This window comes from Drosophila rhopaloa, unplaced genomic scaffold (genome assembly GCF_018152115.1).
Source record: "Drosophila rhopaloa isolate 14029-0021.01 unplaced genomic scaffold, ASM1815211v1 contig_138, whole genome shotgun sequence".
NCBI classification, from domain to species: domain Eukaryota; kingdom Metazoa; phylum Arthropoda; class Insecta; order Diptera; family Drosophilidae; genus Drosophila; species Drosophila rhopaloa.
Window position 1 is genome coordinate 507389 of NW_025335015.1, and position 25399 is coordinate 532787.

Sequence of the window (25399 nt, forward strand, 5' to 3'; positions counted from 1 at the left end):
AACATCAGATAGGCTGCGTCTAAGGCCCGAAATAAATACCCGGAGCGCATTGTCCCGGAATTTATCACACAGAATTCTTGCCGCCGATGTCTCGTACGACATCATGGCTTTATTTGTGGGTAAGGTGAGTTTTTTCTCAGCCTCATCGTAATATTGCAGGAGTGTAAGGCTTCCCTGTCTGAGGGTGCCCATCTTCTGCTCAATGACGTGGAACTGCCGTTTGTCACTGTAAGTGAAATCCAAACGGTCTATGATCGCGTCAAAATTTAAAATTGTGCCAAAGGAGGACAACACTGCATCAGCAGGGCCTCTTATTTTACTTCTTATGATAATCACTGCCTGATAATGGCGTGAACTACCATTGTATCTTCTAAATATGTGGTAGGCAGCGATGGCGGCTTGCCTCCACGAAACATATGACTCCTGTGCCCCCGCAAATTCGGGTAGGCACTTGACAGCGTCCAGGGGCTCGCTGCATTGAACTGTGTCCCTAATTTCTATGGCTGCATAAACCTTAATTTCTGGCGTTGGGGCCGAACTTCGGGACGTCGTGGGCGCAGCGCGCAATTCTGCCACTTGGCTGGTCAATGCATCGATTACTTGTCTGAACTCCCGTTCCTTTTGTAAATTTGCGGCGGCCTGTCCGGCCAGGGCGTTGTCAATAGCCGCCTGCGCTACTACTCTAAGTTGTTCAGGATCCATGAGGTCTACCCTTTCGCCCGCTGGGGGGTTTCTACGGGTGTTTTTCGGAGTGGAAGCTCGAAGGAGTTCTTCACTATCTGACCCTGAGTCGCGAGCGTACTGCTTGACGCTTCTATACTTAGAAAATGGCGAGCTCATATACGCACACAAAAGGATTAGAAAACGGGGACACAGAGCCGCCAAAATGAGAGCTCGTATTTCATCACTATATAATTCACCTAGTTAATTTTAAGGGTAGTAGATACCTGTGCCCTTGCATCAAAATTAGTGTAGTGGTAAATATATAAAAATTATAATATTTTAAATTATAAGAGATATAGGGTAAATAAGACTGACACACAGCCTCGACTCATAGTAAAAATATTTCAAATCAGAAAAATGAATGAATCTAACGTAATATATTTATATATTTTATTTTCGTTAATCAAATCCCGAATTTTATCGGGCTCGGTGCCGTTTTACTCTCGTAGTATTCTTTATTAACTAGTTCTACTTTGCAGACTGGTTAGAAAATATTTGAATGAGGGGTGCACTTACATTTTATTTACTGTGGTTTCTTCCTCAAAGATAACATTTTTCTTCCAAGAATGTAAAAATATCTAAGCGAAACCGTAGGGTTTTTATTGTTGAGCGCCAATTAATATTGTTGAAGGGCGCGGCCTGAGGTGGTCCTCGACGGCCGCACTGTCAAGGGTGGTCTTCTTCAATGAGCCCACACGTATGTGCGGGAGAAACAATATGTGATACGTGTGTGTGGCCAAGGTGGTCCTCTTCAGCCACACTGGTGAAACGCTGGTCCTCTCGGAGATACCCGCTTGTAGGCGCGGGGGAAGCGGTCGCTTCTGGGAGCGCCCGTTATAGTTGAGTGGCGGCCAGCAGCTTGTGGTTGCCTCCCGTAGGTGCGGGGGGATGCGTTAGCACCCACGCGTGAGGGTAGGCCGCTGAAAGCTGCTGCTTGTAATTGCCTCCCGTAAACGCGGGAGGAATATGTTTGCCGCTGGTCGCACCTGCTGAAGCCCGCTCGGTAGTGCGGGGGAGGAGGGGGCCTTAACTTAGTTCTCGTATGTGGAGATCGGGGATCCCTCGCTGCAGTCAGAGCCGGATGGCTATACCTTCACAATTGCTGATTAGGTTGACTTACGTTGGGAGGTAACTGCCCCCTTCGCCTGCTGGCCTAGAGACTCAGTCCGTGCAAAATAATAAGAGATATTTAACAGCGGTTGCCGAAATTTGGCAATGCTATAGAACTTGTGTTCTTTATTCGTATAGACCTTGAACTTAAAGTTGACAAAAAATGAAATTCATAGCGGCCGCGCAAATATGCTGTGTTTGCCGGCTTTGCACGAGCATCCGGCCAAATGCCGCGTCAGCGGTTTTGGCCGCCGCTGGGCTTCGGACATTCGGTCATCGCCTTTGTCCGGTTAGCTACTTAGTTAACTTATATATATATATTTTTTTTTGTTTAGTTATGCATGCCCACACTAAAGATTATGAATAAAATATCTTTAATCCATCCTTATGCACTATTTGTTTTTTTTATTTTTTATATTAGAAATTTGTATATTATCCTTTTCTCCTATACTTTCAACCTTATGTGATCTGGTATATTTAAAGTCCAATTTATGTCCTACTTCTTTTTTATAAGACCTGATCTCCAATTTAAAGTTTAAGATATTTTTGTCATAATTATTTTATTGTTTTTGTTTATTTGCTTCTAACATCAATCTGGGTCTTTTATTTGCCTGTTCTAGTCTAAATTTAGATTCCTTAGCGTAGTCTTCTATACTATATAGAGGTTCTATCCTATCTATACCATTTAATTCCTTTGGCAAATTTGAAATTTTACCTAAAACAAATTCATATGGCCCATATTCATGTGCCATAGAGGCTGTTGTATTGAAACAATATGTAAAGTATATAAGCCAAACCGTCACAATCTGTTTTGTCAGATGAGATGTACGATCTAACGTATTCGTTAAATGTTCTGGGGCTTCTTTCTACTGTTCCTAAAGTTTTATGGTGGTGTGCAGTAGATGTTATGTTTTCAATTTTTAAATATTTACATAAATCGTTAATAATTGAATTCTTATATTAAGTGCCCATGTCCGTAATGAACGTCTTCATTGGACCGTACTTTAGAATAAAAGATTTAAATATAGCTTTTGCTAATGTTCTTGCACTTTTGTCTGGTATGGGAATGCTAACAAGGTACTTCGTTAGATTAGAGTAACTGCATATTCGTTACCTTGATCTGATCGTATCCATTAACACTCTATCAAATGCATTTACTGGTGTTTCTGTTATCGTTGGTAGTTTTGGCTTTTTGGCATTTAGGACATGTCTTTATGTGGTTTGCAACGTCACGTGTCATATTTTTCTAATAATAATGTCTTTTTATTTTTGCCAGCGTTTTAGTTATGCCTGTATGTCCGCCTTGAATTGGATCATCATGTTCTGTTCTTTCCTCATTCTGAACGCCCTTGCCCGATGCAATGGCGTTAAAATCTAAACGTTCTGCTTTCTATACTGACCACCCTTGCGCGATGCAGTGGTGTCAAAATTCATATTTTATTTGCTTTTTCCTTTGATTTTTTCTTTCTCCTTTTCTTCTTTATCATATAATATGCAATACATATATACTTTTCACAAATCACTGTGCTGAAGATAACTTAATTACTGGCGCGATGCAGTTATTTCAGTCAAGAGCGGACAGTTAATATATATTATTATTCCACATTTTCTTCTCACAAATCACCGTGCTGAAGCTAACCAAAATTCCTGCGCGATGCAGTTATTTCAGCCAAGAGCGGAAAGTCACCTTGTGATTTATCTTTCCACGCACTTTTGTATTATAATCCGCATCATGAAATTCAGGGTATTCACTCGCCGACTAGTCTCCGTCACCGCATTCACTTCGGTCAAACCTCTCGTTGCATCGGACCTCTATCTCGAACCTGTTGGTAACCATGTTGGCTCGATCGAGTAGCAACGAACCTGATGCAACAACCAACTTAGTCCGATTGAGTTGCATCCAACCATGGTTCGAACACGCTGCACCACTCGTTTCGGTTAGGTTCCATCTCCGTCACTACCCCTTTCCGTATCTCATTTCTGCTAGCCTTGCTTTATTCTACAGTCTTTCTTAACTTGAGTTCTTCCAACATATACATGCTTTTACTTTTATTTGTTTTATTTAAATTATCTAGCTCTGTTTGCGTCACGTCTCACTTCCATCACATTTATATTTACTCGCTGCCCAATTAGGATCAGCAATCCAATAAATGTTAAGATGGTTCTCCTTAGTTCTCTGGGTAATCAGCAATCCTTATTGGCTTCTTCTTCCAGCTGAGATGACCAGCTGCGCCAGTTAACTATCCGTTATATTAGTTGTTACCAGTTTAAATATATTTTATTAAAGGTGCACGTCTGTTCTCTTCAGTTATCGAATTCAGAATAATTTTATTATGGCATGTTGGTCCGATTGGAATCTCAGCCAGGAAATATTTGTGTGTGTTACAATTATGTATGTGTTAGTGCTTCAATGGTAACAATTAGTTTTTCTGTGTACTGCTCGAGCGAGTGTTGTCGCACATCCTGCCTGTTGCTGACGGTGCAATTCTAGCAAAATGTTATGTAGGGCAATGAACAGCTAGCTGCCGGTCATCATCCAGATGCGAGGTAGCACGGGGAGGCTTAGGCGGTGGTACCGATACGGTAACTCACGCTCTCCAGTGGTTTTGGGCAATCGGCATGGCAAACTTTCGGTCGTTGAGGCATCAGACTTCTTTTTTTCCATCTGTACGGCACAGATGTGTCCCAGTTTATCCATTGGCCTTTGTTTTCTTGTCTTCTTTATGTTGCAGATCTACTTGTCACGGTCGCCATGTAGATATTCCTTAGCTTATCGACGCCCTTCGGTAGCTTCTCTACGTTCCGTATATCAGGACTTCTGATCCGTTGTCAACTCGAACCTTCGCTGAACAGTCATTGATGATGATGGTACCCTCATCTACGTAGTGATCGGAAGCAAGATGCTTGGCTGGGCTTCGCAGTGTGCAGTCCCTCCTGCGTGTAGATCTCTGGCGCATGAGCTACTTGCTGCAAGCCGACAGAACGTGGCACCAGGTGATGTGGTGCAATCCTTAATTCCACATTCTGCAACGACGTCGTCCTTTAATGAAGGATTTCATCGTGTTGGGCGACTGGGTACATTCTAACTTTCTTACATGCAAATTTTACTTTTGGAAATTTTATTATAAAAAAATAAAACGTTAGCGGATTGAAGTATTTTTACGGACGAGACGGACAAAAGATCCCTTATGGGGGTGCTGGTGGACCCCTCCAGCCAAACTGACTCTAAATCTGCGTGATCTACTATATTGGGGCTGACGATATTGATTTTAGCTTAGGCAATAGCGAGCATTAAATTTTGCAACTCCATCATTAATATTCTATTGCGAGCCAGTAAAGTCTCGAATAAATGGTCAGTGTCGATTTGTAAAATGTTGGCTGAGTTCAGAATCTAATTGGACTTTATTATTAATTTATATTAGTTATTATTTATTAGCTGAGTTTCTATAAACCTAGTTTTTTCCAAATCCTCTGCATCTGGAGTTCCCGCCACAACCTTTAAAACAGAACCCAGGAAGTCTAATGTAGTAAAGTTTTTTTGTTGTTGACGAGTAGGCCAGATTTTGTCTTTATTCTTTGTAATTATAATTCAGAGTGAATTTTAAAGCAAGTGGCTCGCGGGTGCGCTGCCAGCTTACGCCGGCTTGCTCATACATATAGCTGGTAACAGCGGTACATGCAAATTAACTTTCTCACTAGTGAATTTGTTAAAAAAATGTATTTTTATTTTTTAATACCACTCATTCACTATTACAATTTTTTTATTGGTCGAACTTATTTTATTCACTGCTCTTTAACTTTCACGTGATTTTTCTGCTGCTCGGTTCTGATCTCAAAAACGGACTGACTCGAGTTCAATAATTAATTATCAAACCTCGGCTTAAGAGATTTATCCCAAAAATTAATAAAGAGAATGACTCAAGAGAGTCGGAAAATAGGATGATGCAATTTGCCAATTAAATTTGAAATCTAATTTCGACCGGAAATTGGTATTTACATTAGCGGACTTTAGGGATCGCTTTGGGAATCTTTTGTTTACGTTAGAGGTCTCAGGGCTCGCTTTGAGGCTCCGATGTTTACAATATGGGCTTGGATGTTTACAGCATCCGTTTGATGCGGACTGCGTGAAATTGATCTGGGTGGGAATATCTTGGAGGCGTATTTGACAGAAATAGCTGACAACGGATTTATCTCGGGTCTTGTCAGAGTTAATTGGAAATTGGCTCTCGGTTCAAAGTTGTTTATAAATTGGGTAAGAGCCCCTAAATAATGTGTCATATAACTTGCATGTATCGGATGTTACAGCGGTCAGCCCATAGAAATATGCTAGCTTTCACTTTTCATATGTCGGGCTCTAAGGCGCATTTCGGGTGATCGTGTTTCTGTCGGCCGCTTGGGTTACTGACTGTAACACAATTTTGGTACAGTGCATACTCTCTACAACGATATATACATATTACACTAAACTTCTGGGCACTATGTGATATACTCCCAACAGGTCCAGCAGGTCTCGAAGGTGGTCAGTGTCTACCTTCAGAAGCTTTCTGATGTGAGACTGCGGAAATTTGTCACCCATGCCTGCTGTCTCTGTATTCCGAGAGGTTCGCCGAGTGTGTTACATGAGAACTTTTCCCATACTAGGATGAGGCGGTGTCACTTATGTTTCTATCGATGTGCTATGGAAGCGCTCTACTTGACCATTCGAGACAACATCAAAGTTGTCGGACAGCATGGTGGAACTTGTATGCGAGTTTAATCAGGGTTCGTTGTCGCAATAGATAACCTTGGCCTTAGGGAAAACATTCATAAGTATTATCAGGGGCGGTTTCAGATCCTCTATTGCTATAGACGGAATTGGCTGAACCACGGCAAATTTGGTAAAAAATACTTTTTGTCCGTTTAGAAAATGTCTGTATGTAACATTTGCCCTACATGAGATGGAATTGGCGTTTCGCCGACCTCATGTGTCTTGGTATGCCTGTCATATTTTGTCTTTGCGCATATTGAAGTAAAAAGAAAATTTGATATTATTGATTTTTTTTTTATTCAGAATTGATTTAAAAAAAAATATATATATAATAACAATTCGAAATTAGCACTATGTAAAATATAAATTTCTTTATTAACAAAATAGTGTGAGAGTGAACTGGGAGAGATAGGTCTGCTCCTTACAAGATTCAACTTAAAACTCACACTTATAAACTACGCTGAAGCTTAGCAAACCTTCGATTGGGAGAAAGAACGCAATTGACAAATTGAGTGTGTCCAAAATGAGAGCAATGAGCATAAGAGCGATCTTGGTTTGAGCTGCGTCTGCAATTTTACAGTAATGGGGGATAAAAAGCTTTTTAAGGCTGTGGGACATTTGTTTATAACGCATGAGGATTTTTACATTAATTAGCCACTTGTGGGAGCCGATAATTTAGGATTCCTTGTTTACTGTGACAAATTCGTAGTGTGAATGTGCTTATGTAGTAAATATGTGGGTGCAGGTATGCTACTTTTTCATCCATTAGAAAAGAGCCTGTCCTCATTAGGGTATATATGAGTGGGTATTGTAGTGTTAAGTTTAATCATGTTCATCTGATGTTGGTATCTATATATACAAAAGAAAGTCGTGTTAGTTACCTTACTTATAACTCAAGAACGGCTGAACCGATTTAGCTGAAAATTGGCAGGGAGGTAGTTTAGAGCCAGAAGAAGGACATAGGATACTACCTGTTCGACAGCATTCCCGTGTGACTTGACATGCTGAAGATTTCTCGGAGCACTTGCTGACTATCGGTAATAGTCAAGTACCTGTCGATGAATCGAGCGGATTAATATCATTTCAAAATAATTTCTGTAATTTTGTCTCATCAAAAATCAACAATGTATTTCCAGAAATTATTTCTAACTACAAAAATAATGAATGGTTGAGTTAGAGAGCAATTTTAGCGGTTAAGAATAAATATGTAAATTACCTAAACTACATAATTCAAGATAAGATCATTGGAACAATGCATTTATTCAAATCTATTGACTCCGTCACAAATGAAGATGAAGCCACCAGCTATCCAATTGAATTTTTAAACTCTTTGGACGTGCCTGGCTTACCACCGCACAATTTACGCCTAAAGGTTGGCTCCGTAGTAATCATGCTTCGAAACATAAACCACCCAAAACTGTGCATCGGTACGCGTTTGGTGGTTAGAAAATTGATGAACAATGTAATTTACGCTACGATAATGATAGGTGATTCAAATTTGAGGAAGTTCTCATTACGAGGATACCGATGATCCCAACCGATATGCCGTTTGAATTTAAAAGACTTCAATTTCTTCAATTTCAATACGTCTTGTATTTGCCATGACCAACAACAAATCACAAGGCCAATCCTTAAAAGTTTGTGGTTTAAATCTAGAACATTTATGTTTTTCCCATGGTCATACGTGGCATGTTCACGGGTCGGAAGACCATCTGCGTTGTTTGTTTTTGCGCCTGATAATAAAACAGAAAATGTCGTGTATCACAAGATACTTAAATGAAAAGCAACCTATGTACTAAAATACATAAATACTTTTTTTTTTTTTTTTTTTTTTCGCGTGGCGTTCTACGGCATACTTATCCGCCCAACCGAACGAGGGGCGCCGCCGTGTATCGTACGGCACGATTCGCGAGAAGATAGAGGCGAGATAAGGAAATATAGGTAAAAGTCCGAGGAAAAATGTAATAGAAAGATCAATTTTGTGCCAATGAAGCTAGTATTAATCGTTTTAGGAGCGGCAGAGAGTCAAGATTTGAGATTATAGGAAAAAGTCTATTATAGTCAGAACATAATACTCTGAAAGGCTCATGCAAGGCTTAGTTAGATCTACAATGATTTAAAACTAGGGGAATATAATTTCTAGTTAATCTACTTGGCACAGAAAAGTTTAGCCGACTTACCAAGTCGGGGGAGTCAATATCACGACGTATAAGGTTATAAATGAAGACAGTAACAAGCATCGTTCTACGGTTGGTTAGGGAGAGTAAATTAATCAACAGAAGTCTACTTGAATAAGAAGGTAGTTAAGATTTGCATCCCAGTTTAGGCGCCGTAAAGCAAAGAGAAGAAAGTTTTTTCTGTACTGATTCAATACGACCAATATGTATTCCGTATTGTGGACTCCAGACGGGAGACCCATACTCTAGAATCGGACGGACTAACGAAATAAACAAAGTTTTAGTTAAATAAGGATCATCGAAATCTTTTGACCACCTTTTAATAAATCCAAGCACTTGTCTGGCTTTATTAACCATGGACGAAAAGTGGCTTGAAAATTTTAGTTTACGGTCCAAGAGAACGCCAAGAACGTTTACAAGAGTTATTCTATCCAAACAGCTGCCACTTTATGTGTAAGTCGCGTATATCGGATTGACCCGATAAAAAGTCATCAGCTTGCACTTGGATGCGTTTAAATTTAGTAAATTATCTCGGCACCAAATTTGAAAATTATCTAGATCGGATTGCAAGTCTAAATAGCAGGAAATGTCCTTATACTGCAGGCACAACTTAACATCATCTGCGTACATAAGTACGCGAGAATGACTTATAATTGGGGGAAGATCGTTAATAAATAATGTAAAAAGTAACGGCCCCAGATGGCTCCCTTGTGGGACACCGGAGGTAACACGGAGAATGTTAGAAATTGAATTTTTAAAAAGGACCCTTTGTGACCTGCCATTCAGATAACTTGAAATCCATTTAAGCAGATCAACTGGAAAACCTAACAGGTCAAGTTTTTGAATAAGAAGTAAGTGATTTACAGAGTCAAATGCTTTACTAAAGTCAGTGTAAATGACGTCTGTTTGAAAACTACTATTGAAGCCTTTTATCACAAATGTAGTGAGCTCTAGAAGGTTTGTGATTGTGGATCTACGTTTAATAAATCCGTGTTGAAACGGAGAAATTATTGATCTACAAAGGTGCTGCAAATGATGAGTAATGATTTTTTCAAAAAGCTTAGGAATAGCTGACAACTTAGAAATACCTCTGTAGTTACTGGCTTCTAACTTGTTACCTTTTTTGAAAAGAGGAATAACAAATGATTCCATCCAAATCTTTGGGAATTGGGAGGTTTCTAGAGATAAGGTAAACAACTTGTGAAGAGGTTTGCACAGGGCCTTAGCGCAATACCTAAGCACGCACCCAGGAATACCTTCGGGCCCTGGCGAATAAACAGGCTTAATTCGAAGAAGATCCAAAAGAAGAGAGCTTTCTATTAAAGTGGGACAGTATATGAGGTTTGACTTGGACATGGTGTAAGAATAGGGCTGTGATGAATAATCTAAAGTAGAGTAAGTCGTTTGAAAAAATTGGGCAAATAAATCGGCTATTGCCTGATCTGTGGTTGCCGTCATGTTTTCGAACGACAGTGAGTAAGGAAAAGAATTAGATTTACGCTTGGTGTTAACGAAATTATAAAACTGTTTCGGGTCCTGAGAGAACTGGACCTTACAACGGTTTAAGTAAATATTATAACACTGAGCATTAAGCACGGTAAATCTTGACCGAGCACTTAAATATATAGTAAAAACAGATTGAGAACCGGTATATATATGTATTTCCTAAACAGTCTGGACTTTACATTTCTTGAGTGTGTCAACTCTTTGCTAAACCAAGGTGATTTATTGGAAATACCACGGAACACAGGAATTAAAAAATGAGTTTATTGCAGTGTAAAAAACATTAACTGCATCGGACATATTATTGCATAAGTAAAGATCAGACCAATTAAAGCCAGAAATAAAATTATTTAGCCTCAGAAAGCCACCTCAGCGTCCATCTGGTCTCCCAGCTAATAGAAGGGCGCCCATACTATCCTCGGAGGCAAGGACAATGCTGGACCAAAAAAGGCGTCTTAGAAGGCACTACATTGTGACGGGTGATCCTGCAACTAAGCAGCTTTTATCAAGCGTCACAAACAGACTGCACAGAATGCTAGCAAAGACACGCCAGAAGAACATTGATTCACTGTTGGAAGGAGCTGCCCCGGATAGTTGCAGCGATTTCTGTATATGGAAGCTCACGAGAGGAATAAAGAGAAAGCCGCTTTTCCTATCTCCTATACAGAGTCACAGTGGCCACTGGCTCAAGTCTGATTGTGAGATAGCAAATGCTTTTGCTGAGCACCTGGCCTCCACCTTCACGCCATTTCAACGTTCAGACTCTTTCCAGCGTCAAGAGGTTGCCAACTTTTTAAGCGCTCCTATGCAACCTGCCCGCCCCATTAGACCCATCACGCTGCAAGAAGTCATGTTGCATCTTAAAGCGCTAAAACCTAAGAAGTCCCCTGGACACGACGGCATCGACAATAGAGCGGCAAAGTTTCTTCCACGAGTCCTAGCACTGGTAAGAACTTTCAACGCCATGCTAAGCTTGGGTCACTTTCCAAGGCAGTGGAAACGTGCGCGGATTGTCATGATCCCGAAACCAGGCAAGACTCCAACGCAGGTTGACTCTTACCGCCCTATTAGCCTGCTAACCACCTTCTCCAAGGTCTTCGAGCGGATTCTGCTTAGCCGACTGATGGAACTGCCCCAAGTAGCACGTCTCATACCGAAGCATCAATTTGGATTCAGGAAATCCCATGGCTGCCCAGAACAAGTCCATCGCCTGGTCGACCTCATCACTCAGGGACTCGAGCATAAGCTCCACACCGTCGGCGTCTTCCTTGACGTGATACAAGCCTTCGATAAGGTGTGGCACGATGGCTTGCTGTTTAAAATGAAGGATCTTCTCCCAGCACCCTACTTCGCCATAATGAGCTCTTTTATCGCTGATCGGACATTTGAAGTATCAGTAAGAGACTCACGCTCCAGCTTGGCAGAGATTCACGCAGGAGTGCCTCAAGGAAGTGTACTTGGTCCATTCCTCTACACTCTCTTCACCAGTGACATGCCAGCGCCGTTGCCCATCACATTTCCCGAAGGCTACTTATGCAGGCTACTTATGCAGATGACACGGCCATGCTTGCGTCCCACTCATGTCAGCAGACAGCATCGGCGGCAGTTCAATACTGGCTGTATGCGATGGAGAGATGGACCAAACAATGGAACAGTGCAATTAACACCAATAAGTCGGCATGCGTGACATTTTCACTCAGACTCTTGATCGGCATAGATCTGACTTTTGATGGTGGCAACATCGAAAACGTCACTTCTCACTGCTACCTGGGTGTCCACTTGGACCGCCGGCTGATATGGAACACCCACATCACGGCCATCAAATCCAAATGCCTTCGCAAGCTCCAGAAGATGGATTGGCTTTTGAAGTCCAAAAGTCTCCAGCTGTCGACGAAGGCTCTATTGCTCAAAGCGATCCTCACGCCAACTTGGACATGGCATCCAATTTTGGGGCACAGCTTCAAGGCACCAGCTGAACAGGCTAAGGGTGGTGCAGGCATGTGCAACCGGGCTTCCCTGGTATGTGACCAACCGGGCAATCGAAGCTGATCTTCGCCTTATTCCGGTGGGCGATCAAATTAACTATCACAGCAGCCGATACAGCGAAAGGCTCATGGCGCACCCAAACCCACTGGCTAGCAGGCTTGTCAACCCGCAACCTCTTCGAAGGCTGAAGAGATTAAACCCCAGTGACCTCGCTTCCCGGGTCATACAGTAAGCCATATAAAATTTTGTAAATTTTGTAAATAATTGTATTTAGTTTAAATAGTATAATATCTACTATATATGTCCTCATACGTCCGGTTATGTTCAAATGGCATTAAACGATTCCGGCGGAAATAAATAAAAAAAAAAACAAGAAAGGAAAGCTACCTTCGGGCGGAGCCGAAGTTGATATACCCTTGCAGAATACTCTGTAAATTATATTCTCCAAAATTATTCATATGATGCATTCTTAATACTCATAAAAAATCCGAACTTCCTAACTTTAACAACAACAAAGTTATGGCATTTCCAATCGTTCAGTTATATGGCAGCTATAGGATATAGCCGGCCGATCCTTATGAAATTTGATAGGTCGGATTGATTGGCTAAAAATAAAACCCATAGAAAATCCCAACTTCCTAACTTCACAAACACCAAAGTTATGGCATTTCCGATAAATCAGTTATATGGCAGCTATAAGATATAGTCGGCCGATCCTTATGAAATTTGGTAGGTCGGATTGATTGGCCAAATATAAAACCCATAGAAAATTCCAACTGCCTAACTTTACAAACACCAAAGTTATGGCATTTCCGATCAATCAGTTATATGGCAGCTATAGGATATAGTCGGCCGATCCCGGCCGTTCCGACATATATACTGCGTGCAAAGGAAAGAAGGGTGTGTGCAAAGTTTCAACTCGATAGCTTTAAAACTGAGAGACTAGTTTGCGTAGAAACAGACAGACGGACAGACGGACAGACGGACATGGCTATATCAACTCAGGAGGTGATCCTGATCAAGAATATATATACTTTATAGGGTCGGAGATGTCTCCTTCACTGCGTTGCACACTTTTGACCAAAATTATAATACCCTCTGCAAGGGTATAAAAAGCGTGATATGGATCTTCAGGTTGCGTGAGTGGTGCTACGCTGGACAGAAACACACCTTCAGGATTTGATACAAAACACAAATCAAGTAGGCGACCTAAAAAATTTCGAACATGGTTTACTTGAGATAAAGATATGTCAAGCAGGCCGTCAATGAAATCATGCTGTGCTATAGGTAGTAAGGCATTCGACCCATCCTCAGTGGACCAAGTAACTTCAGGTATATTAAAATCACCTAGAACTACCAACTGATCCCTATCGGAAAGCTTATTTGCAACGGACTTAATAACGGAAAGGAGATTTAAATAATCAGGAAGTTCAGACGACGGCGGAATATATGAGCAAGTTATGTATATAAAGTTACCAGGAAGCGATAACTTTACACAAATAAATTCAATGGTATTGAATTCATCAAAATATAACTCCTCAGACGGGAGGTTTGAATCAACTCCAATTAAGACTCCACCTCCCCGTCTAGAGGGACGGTCATACCTGTATATTGTGTACTTACCTGGAAAATTTTCGGAGCTAAAGATCTCCGGCTTTAGCCAGGCTTGTGTTAGGGACAGTTATCTTGACAGATGAAATTTCTCTAGCATAAGAAAACTTAAACTTTTCCACCTTTACCCTATTACAATCGGCTTTAGTTTTGTCTTGTATATAAGACAATACATCAGAAGATGTTTGATCAGGGGAAAGCCGAGAAACAAAAATTTGTTTCTTTAGTGGAACCACTGAAAGGGATTTTGGTGTAGCAGATATTGTTTCTGCAAAACCAACTTGAGCCGGTTGTCCGGACTCAGTAGTCCCTTGTGGTGGTGATGCTACATTCTGAGAGATAGGTGGATCCACTAATTGTGAAACCACTACGGACAAATCGGAATTCTTAGAAGTCCCTGGTTGCATGCATTCTGTAACGGATTGTTCGGATACCGAATCTTTTTTAGCTGAAACACACCTTCAGGATTTGATACAAAACACAAATCAAGTAGGCGACCTAAAAAATTTCGAACATGGTTTACTTGAGATAAAGATATGTCAAGCAGGCCGTCAATGAAATCATGCTGTGCTATAGGTAGTAAGGCATTCGACCCATCCTCAGTGGACCAAGTAACTTCAGGTATATTAAAATCACCTAGAACTACCAACTGATCCCTATCGGAAAGCTTATTTGCAACGGACTTAATAACGGAAAGGAGATTTAAATAATCAGGAAGTTCAGACGACGGCGGAATATATGAGCAAGTTATGTATATAAAGTTACCAGGAAGCGATAACTTTACACAAATAAATTCAATGGTATTGAATTCATCAAAATATAACTCCTCAGACGGGAGGTTTGAATCAACTCCAATTAAGACTCCACCTCCCCGTCTAGAGGGACGGTCATACCTGTATATTGTGTACTTACCTGGAAAACTTTCGGAGCTAAAGATCTCCGGCTTTAGCCAGGTTTGTGTTAGGGACAGTTATCTTGACAGATGAAATTTCTCTAGCATAAGAAAACTTAAACTTTTCCACCTTTACCCTATTACAATCGGCTTTAGTTTTGTCTTGTATATAAGACAATACATCAGAAGATGTTTGATCAGGGGAAAGCCGAGAAACAAAAATTTGTTTCTTTAGTGGAACCACTGAAAGGGATTTTGGTGTAGCAGATATTGTTTCTGCAAAACCAACTTGAGCCGGTTGTCCGGACTCAGTAGTCCCTTGTGGTGGTGATGCTACATTCTGAGAGATAGGTGGATCCACTAATTGTGAAACCACTACGGACAAATCGGAATTCTTAGAAGTCCCTGGTTGCATGCATTCTGTAACGGATTGTTCGGATACCGAATCTTTTTTAGCTGCTGATCTTAGCAACATTTGATGGTTTGCTGCAATCAGCTGCTGATCCGCAGGAAAGCTCTGTTGTTCTTTTGTTTTCGGGTGCGGGGTGTTCCCCTTTTGCTGCTTACCACCAGCGGCCTTTTTGCGCTTAGGGGACGCTTCTAATAGCTTACGTCTATTAAACTGCGAATCCAGCGCAGAGAGGAGATCATCAGCTCGTCGAAAACTATCTCTAGCAACTCCGAAACAGCTAATCAGCCCCATCAGGCCGCCTTTAGTTTGGCGCGTGAACGATTTCATCACGTTCGCAACCTCGACACAAGCATCACAACAAAACTGCAAATTGGGCCCCTCTGAAAGGTCATCACTTGTCTGGCCAGTAAAACCGGCGCACCTAGTGTGCACCATATTTTCACACAGCCAGAAAGTCATATTAGACTAGTCAGCCCTTATTATATAATATTATTATTCATTATTATCTATTGGAACCACTGTACCAAGAAAACGAATTGAAATTTATAAGCGAGCAGTTATAAGTACCGCATGAGCGCAGAAACTGCACGCTTAGAACTTTCAAAACAAAAAGAGCGAGAGAGCGGGAGCGTAAATTAGTTAAAGTGCATGCAAAAGCAACACTTACGACGAACAACGCACAAAAGAGAAACGGCGGGATTACAAGAAAAGGAAGCACTGAACAGAATTACGAAATTAAAACAATTTTTTAGTGTTATTACACAAGTGCACAAAGATTTATAGTTCACTCGCGAAGCGAACGGAATTTAAATGTATGTTTGAATTAACTGTAAGAAAATGAAAATTGTTTTGATAACATTTTTTTGTATTTTTTCCAATAAAAAACAAGAGAGAACGCTATAGTCGAGTGCCTCGACTATTAGATACCCGTTACTCAGCTAAACAACTTAATATAAATATGCCTTCTTGTATGTTTTTCGCCGCACCTTGGCCAGCTGTTCCAAAGTCATCCGTTAGATGGCGCTACAGGCCATGAAAGGCGGAAATGTAGGCGCTAGCCAGGCTTAAGCGTTTAATGGGTTTTTGGGCGTTAGAGTGGGTGTGGCAATCTTTTATTAGGCCAATCGATAGGTATTGACGAAACAAATACAAATCAATTAAAATTTTCATAATAGCATCAAAACTGTGGCCACAGCTTGTGGCTTGTGGGCGTCAGAGGGGGCGTGGCACCATTTTGAAACAAACTTGCGCTGCGTAGGAACTCCTAAAATCTACATGCAAAATGCCAATCTTCTAGCTTTTATAGTTTCCGAGATCTCAGCGTTCATACGGACAGACAGACGGACAGACGGACATGGCTAGATCGACTCGGCTAGTGATCCTGAACAAGAATATATATACTTTATAGGGTCGGAAACGCTACCTTCTACCTGTTACATACTTTTTTTTTTTACTCTACGAGTAACGGATATAAAAAGACAAAATATTTATTAGTGGCCATCAGCCACTGCCAAATTAGTTCTTTATTGTTTAATGTTTAAAATTGGCATGACTTACAATAAGTTATTCGCGGCTGCGCTGCCTGCAAACATTGGCATTTATTTATGCTTATTTATTTATGGTATTTATTCTTTGTATGGCCATACGGAAAAATTTTATAAGAGTGATTATGAAATAAAAATTTTTAGTCTAGTTCTTATATTATCATTATATCCTATACTAATTACTGTATATGGCCCCGTATATTTGTATTCTAATTTGTGACCTGTTTGATCTCCTATTTTAAGTTCAAAATCTAAACAGTTTTTATCATAATGACATTTTTGTTTTCTTTTATTTGATTCTAATATTAATCTGGCTCTTTTGAAAGCTTGTTCTAATCTAAACTTTGTTTCTTTTGCATAATCATCTATATTATATAATATATAGGTTCTATTCTATCTACGCTATTAAAATGTTTTGGTAAATTCGAAGTTCTACCAAATACTTACTTATATGGACAGTAATCATTTGCCTTAGAGGGTGTCGTGTTGAAACAATAAACAAAGTATTTTAACCATACATCCCAATCTGTCTTATCAGTTGAGATGTACGTACGTATAAATTCATTAAAGGTTCTGCGGCTTCGTTCCACAGTTCCGACCGTCTGATGATGGTGTGCTGTCGATGCTATATGTTTGATATTTAGGTTTTTGCATAGATGTTCAATTAAAGAATTTTTGTATTCTGTTCCCATGTCCGTAATGAACGTCTTCATTGGATCGTACTTTAGAATAAATTCTTCGAATATAGCCTTTGCTACTGTTTTTGCATTTTTATTTGGTACTGGGATAGCAACAAGATATTTTGGCAGATCACATATTAAAGTGACCGCATATTCATTTCCTTGATCTGATTTCGTTAGTGGACCGATCGTATCCACAATTACCTTATCGAATACCATTTCTGGGGTTTCTGTAAGTGTTAAAGGAGTTTTAGTATGTCTTGTTGTTTTTGATATTTGGCATTTTGGACATTTACGTATGTAATGGGTTATGTCTTTACTCATCCCTTTAAAATAGTAGTGTCTTCTGACCTTGGCCAAGGTTTTTGTTATACCTGAGTGTCCTCCTTGAATAGGATCATCATGTAGTGTAGACATTATTTTTCATTATTAGTTATTATTAGGGTCACCGGGTAGCGCTACTCAACTCTTAATGATTTTAATATTTCGTTGCCCATTTTTTTAAATTTATCTATTGAAATATTTTCAAAGATATTAACTCATGGTGCCACTTTAAGTTGGGTAATTTTTTGATTACCAGCCTGCAGTTCAAGCCTTTGGAAAAACTAACCTAAATCAAGAGTTAGTATACAAATCTCCACCATCATATCTTGCTGTAATTTTTTTTCCAAGTTTGAAAAAATTACACAGGCCAACTATTTTTAGACCCAAAAACTGGACACACTTTTTCTTATGCAATTTTTCGCGCTGAATCCAAATCCGGTGCCAAAATTGCTCCAGCAATTCTGAGATATTCTAACCTAAAAGTGTGAAAATAGACGTTTTTGGCATTTTTCAACAATATTCGATTGATTTTTTTGAACATTAGCACCCATTTTACCTCAAAGTGCACACCCTAACCTTTAAAGTTCTTTATTATTATTCGTTCCTGAGATACGACTGAGCCTAGTCCGTTTATCAACCCCCTTGTTCTCCTTCTCTTCGGGCATATGGTTGCCAATCTTGCTTTTACATTTGAAGTTTATTCTGTAGAACCCTCACGAGGTCTTTCCTTTCTGAATCTTCTCCTATATCTCTGAGCGTTTGCTCTAAGTTCTTTATTGCTTCTTGATATTCTTCTAACTTTACAATATGTATGAACGTTTTGTGCGTTTGTATTACCTTTGCCGGGCCTAAATCGATCTGAGCTAGCGGCTCGTCCCCTTTCAGCATCCGAATCTCGAGGCTCTCCATTGCCGCCATGGTCTGTGACCACCTGTAATTATTTATACATTTGGTTTCGTCAATCTTCTATTTTTTTTCTTATGTATTTTCTTTGGTTTATGGGTTGTTATTGTTAGCCCGTTGTCTTCTACCACCTTGTGTTTGAAGAACCGAGGTGTTAGTTTGTCCCTCCTGTTCTATTTTCTGAATATCGTGTCCCCTAACGAATTTGGTTCCTGTCTATCTGCGTTTGCCGCCTCTATTTTCTTGTTCTTTTGCTGTTCTACCCTTTCTTTAATTTTTAAGTACAACTCGGCTTGAAACGCGCATCTTTTGCAAGTAGTCGTGTTCATTGTTAAAAGACACGTTGTTCAAGAAATTTTGTGTTCTTCCTGTGAACAGTTCTTGCGGTGTTAACTTAGTAGATGAATAAATAGCGTTATTATAGGTTATAAATGCCTCATCCAGTACCTCCTCATGTCTGATTTCCAACTTATTCTTCTTATTTGCTTCACTAATCAACCTGTATATTTCTGTTATCGTGGAGTGCAGTCTTTCAATTGTAGAATTGCTCGACGACTGCTGAAAAGACGTTGTGTGCAGTTCTAACTCGTACTGCCTGCAAAAGTCTTTAAACAGATTGGACGAAAATTCTACTCCTTGATCGCAGACTATCTTCTTGGGTACTCTAAATAAGGCCATGAAACTTTTTATTGCCTTAACTATATTGACACTTTCCTTTGCTGGAATCGTTAGTCCCCAAGCGTATCTCCAGAACTTGTCTATTATGGTTAGTACACTTTTATTGTTTACAAAATACAAGTCAATGTGCACTATTTCCATAGGTTTCTCTGATGACTCTGTCAGGCTATACATTATCTTATTCGGTCTCCTGTCGTACTTCTGCATTTGGCAACTGTCGCAATTATTTATTGTTTGCGTAATCACCTGTTTCATATGCAGGAAAAAGACTTTCCTCTTTAGATGAGCCAAGGTTTCGTCTATTCCTCTATGGTTGCTTCTTTTGTGTTAGTCCCTGATGACCTGTTCTTACTCGGACTTTTCCATTATATCTGGCAATAAGACTGTACATCTTATTGTCTTATACAACTTACTGTAAGCGAAATACTTGCAGTACACGTCCTGGATTGTTAACACTAAGCTTTCCGGGATCAACAACGCTACCGTTCTTTTAGGCTTTAGAATTTCCTTTGTTTCGTCATTAAAGTTGTTGTCTGTCCAGATTATTCTCAGCTTATTCCTAAATGGAATTTGCTTTACTATTCTGGGTACTTTCCCTTCCTGTATCACCACTTGAATGTGATATTCATTCAATGGTCTCTCTGATATTGGGAATCCCAATTGCAGGTGAATTGTTTCGCCGTTAGTCGCTACCTCTGAGGCCTCCCCTAATACATTGAGTTCAGGTTGGATCCTGCTCGATGCATCCGCCACTACATTCAAAGAACCTTTCTTGTATACAATCTCATAATCATACTCCAGCATCTGAAGTCGCTACCTTACGAGCTTGGAATCGGGTTCCTTGACACTCATGAGCCAGGTTAACGGCCTATGATCAGTGACTATTTTGAACTTCGTACCAAAAACATAATGCCTAAAATGCTTAATTGCCCAGATAATGGCAAGCATCTCTTTTTCAATGGTCGCATAGTTTGTTTCCGTTTCCGATAAGGCCCTACTAGCGTATACTATTGGTCTGTCCGTTCCCAGGTTTCCTTGGGATAGGACGGCGCCAATTGCATAGTTGCTTGCATCCGTGGTAAGGATGAATGGCTTATCAAAATCAGGAAACTGTAAAATCGGATCGTTACATAATAAGGTTTTGCACACCTCAAATGCTTCTTTGTATTCCTGATCCACCTGTACGGCCTTCTTTCCTTTTAGTTGTCTTGTTAATGGCTTTGTTATAGCCGCGAAATCCCTTATGAATTTCTTGTAGTATCCCAACAGCCCCAGGAATGATTTGATCTGCTCCCTGGTCTTGGGAATCTCGAACTTCTTTATCGCCTCGCTCTTCCCTGGATTCGGTTTAATACCCTGCCGAGTGACTACGTGGCCTAAATACTCTACTTCTTTTCTCAAAAATTCTGTCTTGTCCAATTGCAATTTGAAATTTGCTTCTGTTAGTTTTTTGAAAACTTTTCCTAAGTGATGTGTTCTTGCAGCGAAGCCGAGAACACCATAATGTCGTCCATGTATATGAGACAACACTTCCCTAGCAATTCGCCGAAAATGTTGTTCATCAATCTTTGGAAGGTTGCGGGAGCGTTATTAAGCCCAAACGGCATTCGCACGTATTCGAAGTGTCCCTCTTCCGCAGAGAAGGCTGTCTTCGGGACGTCCTCCTCTTGTACTTCGATTTGGTGGTATCCACTCGCCAAATCCAAGGTTGTAAAATATTTTGCTCTACTCAAACTATCCAATACATCATTGATTATCGCTAGAGGGTATCTATCTTCAATCACCTTCTCGTTCAGCTTCCTATAATCCACCACCATTCTCCATTTCCTTTCTCCTGACGCATCTTTCTTCTTGGGCACCAGCCAAACTGGTGCATAATTTTCTGTTCCAGTAATTTGTCTATTTGTCGTCTCACTTCTTGCCTTTCTTTGAACGGTCTGGCGTACACCGGAATGTCATCCTTTGTTCTAATTTGATGCTTCACCGCGTTAGTGAAAGACAAATGGTCTCTTTCTTTATGAAATACCCTTGGATATTTTCTAAAAATTACTTGGAGCCCTTTAAGCTCTTCGCTGTTTAAATGTTCAGTCCTAATCTTGTGGAACTGTATGTTTTTATCCCCGTTTACTGTTTTTTCTATGTTGTTGAGTTTAAAATGTTGCTCGATTTTGAATTCAGCAATCTTTAGTGGCTCTTGGTCTGTCTCTGCATAGTTTATTACTTCCACCTAGCTCTGTCCAGCCACTGCCATGTAAATGCCTTCCGAAATGATCATATCCTCCTTCACTGTCGTTTTACGTAATAAGAAATCCCCGTCCGGTGCCTGAACTGGCACGGGGATAACGATCCTGCTTCTATTGTGTGGACTTCACTTGGTCTATAATTTTCGAAATGAATTTGTAGCTTTGAAGTCACAGTACGAAACCAACCATTTTCGATGTCGATCACGGCCTTCAGTTGCTGTAGCAAATCTATTCCAATTAACCCTTAAAAAAACTGGTGGAACTTAAAGATTAAAAACCTCATCTTTCCATCCCCTCCGAGTTCTTCGAAAGTTGGTAGATGTGCTTCTTTTAAAACGTTGTGCGATTGGGTGATGGTTTTTATTGCTATTGGGTCTTTTAGGTGTTTCACATATTGTGATTGAGCCAATTCGGGACGAATGAATGAGAAAGTGGATCCTGTGTCAATCAACATTTTTATTACTTTGTTTGGAGTGATCTTAACCACTATGTACGGCAGGGTTGAGTGGCCCTTTCTAGCCCCTAGATATCCTGTTGGCTGTTCGAGGCTGATAGCGAAAAATTTGTATCATCCTCTTGGATGTTATGCAGCTGGTCACTAGTCGACGGCCGATTTCCGCTCTTGTCAGAATTATAAGACCTTTTTGAATTGGTCGAATTATTTGACTGCCTTGAGTTGTTGGAGTTGTACGATTGTCCAGAATAGTTCGAATTCTTCGACATCCTGGACTAACCGCTCCCTCCTGCGTCTCCAGCCGTCTGGATCGCTAATTTTCCTTTCTCTGGATTTGTAGTTGTTGTAACTGTGGTTATTCCACTGCGTGTTCTGATTATTTTGACCGTAGTTCCACCTATTGTTCTTATTTTGGTAGTTACGATACGGTCTTGTATAATTCGGATTTTCTCCTTGATTATAATTGTCCGCCCGGAATGGGTTACCCATCATTGGATATGGAAATCCAAATCCCCCATGCTGGGCATCGCAAACGGCATTGGAAACTGTGGTTGGGTATTACCTGCCCACCGATACTGTGACCAAGTGCCAGTTTGCGAATCCGTTGTCGGATTATCCTGTTTTCCAGGGTCCTGGTTTGGAGTATCTTTACACTCTTTGCCCTGCATCTCCCTTGGTCCTTGACCTTTTGTTTCTGTCTCCGTTTCCTCTAGGGTGCCCAAATTCTTTTCCCTGTAAGCTATTTCGTACGCCTTTGCTATACTTGGACCCCCATGTTCCTGATTGTTACTCCTGTCGGAACTTTTAAGGCTAATACAAACGCATTTAATGCCATCTCTTCGTACCATTTGGTCTTCTCGCTTCTCTATAATATGCCTGGCTTGCTGGACTTGGACAGACTCACCAAGGCTTTCTTCAGAGTCATGACCTTAGTGTACCAGGCATCCAACTCTAATTTCTTCTCTTTAATGTGCGTTAGCTCCATTATTAGATCCTGCTCGGATCTCTTATCCTTAAAATGGGTAATCAGTATCCTTTTTATCTGATCCCAATTTAACTCTGACTCATCTAAGTCAAGAACCTTATCCGCTGCTCCTACAATTTTGCTTCTTACTGCCCTAAGAGCAATTACTCCTATGTTCGACCTTTCTTCGCCCTTGATGAGGCTTAGGACTTGCTCCACTGCTCCTATAAATCCGTCTAGTTTCCCTGCATCTCCTTCATATTTCGGAATTATTTCTACCAGGTCTATTACCTTGATAACCTCCAAAACGCTAGTCGTTGCCATTCCTGCCGGCCTATTCTCCTCTGTCATACCAAATCTTAATGTTTCTTAGATGTTCCTCTTTTCCTTCCTTTTTATTCTTATTTTGATAACGCTCTTCAACTATACTTGCTTCGAATTCTTCTTCCCCACCTGTTGTCAGTAAGATTCTTTCCCTTAAAGTGTACTTAGGTCTATTGTGTACGTGTACTTAGATCTCGATTGTGTGCTTGGTTTACTGTGTATTTAATTGTGGAATATCTGCTTCTTCTGAGTGTTTGTTGTGTCTCTCTGGAAGTTTTCGTGGAGTGGAATGGAGGAATTCTGTAATTAGTTTGAAATCAGTATTTTTCTATATCGATTTTAATACTACAGCAATGGGTTACATTTTTTATTTATTTATTTTATTAATTTATTTATAAATTTTAATTATTTCCTTGTTGATTACTGGTACCCGGCATGCCGAAGCTAGTTGATCGACTGTGCGATACAGTCATTGCCATTAGAGCACGTTAATTCTGTTAAAATCTCCACTTATAATAACTATTCCATGCTAGGCGGCCGCCTTGTGCACTACAATGCGCCGCCTAATACATGTTAATAGTCGGATTTATTATTCACTTCCCTCCCCATGCTAAGCGGCTGCCCTGTGCGTTACAGTGCACCGCCTAATACATGCCAAAGGGAAAATAACTCTTTATAAACCAACATTAATTAATTACTTTTTTTTGTCAATTAATTTCTTATGTAACTCACTTCATCGCTTTAAATTTTTATTCAATTCCATTCTCATGCTACACGACCGCCCTGTGCTATACAGTACGCCGTCTAATACATGCGAATGGAGATATTTTATTATTGTTCCATTTTCTTGTGCTGAACTCCTGTCCCCTACACTAGTCGGCATAATTATTTTGACGAAAAACAAATGATGCATTTTTTTATGTAACTTTACAATGGTTTAATATAACTTAATAATTTTTTTTTTCTGTTTTACTTAGTGCTAATACAAACTTAAAAATAATGAAATCAACATTTATTCTTATGAACTTAGAAATATATAGGCTAAAGTGAATTTCATGTTGTGGCATAGGTATTTTGACAAGTACATTTTAATATTAATAAGATAGCCTAAGCTCAAAAAAAGTAAAGGAAACAAATGAATTTAATTTCCTTTAGTTTCTAAAACTTTTTGCAGGCGTCGTGGAACAGATTCGATCAAACTTTGGAGAATCTCTGGAGATATCTCTTCCCAAAGGGAAGTGATCTCAGAAATTGCCTTCTCTCAGGTTTTGTTTAACGATACTGTTCTTTTTCGTTTAATAAGAGACCAGACGTTTTCAATAATATTTAAGTCTGGACTTTGAGGTGGCCAATCCAAGGTTATAACGTTAACATCCTTCAAAAATGTTGTTATCATCTTGGCTTTGTGACATGGGACGTTATCCTGTTGCAGGATACAGGATTGCCCAATAAGCCGGTCTCCAGAAGTAAAGGCGTTTTCGTTTAGAACCGACAAATATTTGTGTTGGTTCATTGAGCCAGTGACAGGAACGAAGTCACACAGTCCGTTATAGGCCACACATCCCCAGAACATTACAGAGCCTCCACCGTGGCTTATAAAATGTATTTTTTGATGAATTATATTCAAAGGAGCTTCCATCTCTCCATAAAACGCTTCTCCAGAATTCCTTTGGCTTATTGATATATTTTTTTTGCAAAGGACAGTCTTTTAAGCTTGATTGCTTTTGATATGTATGGCACGTCCTTGGCTTTGTAGGTCTTAAAATCACTTTCTTTTAGTCGTCGACTGCACTGTCTGACGCGACACATCAAACTCCTTGGCAATGTCTTTGACTGCAATTCCAGCCTTAAACTTCGCTACCATTGAAGATCTGGTAACCAAACTTAACTCAGCCGTTTTACCCATGTAATTTAATATTATTTAATACTTTTGTATTTTAATAACAACATATAATTTTGATAAAGGCTAAGCACAAAAGCTGTTTGATTCTCGCGTGCTAAAAAATGTGAAAATATTTCCATAAAGATGCTGTCAAAATACTTATGCCATTCAAAAAGCCTTTGTCTGCATGCATTCTTATCAGCAAAAAGAGAATGCAAAGGGTAAACGAAACAAAATTGGGA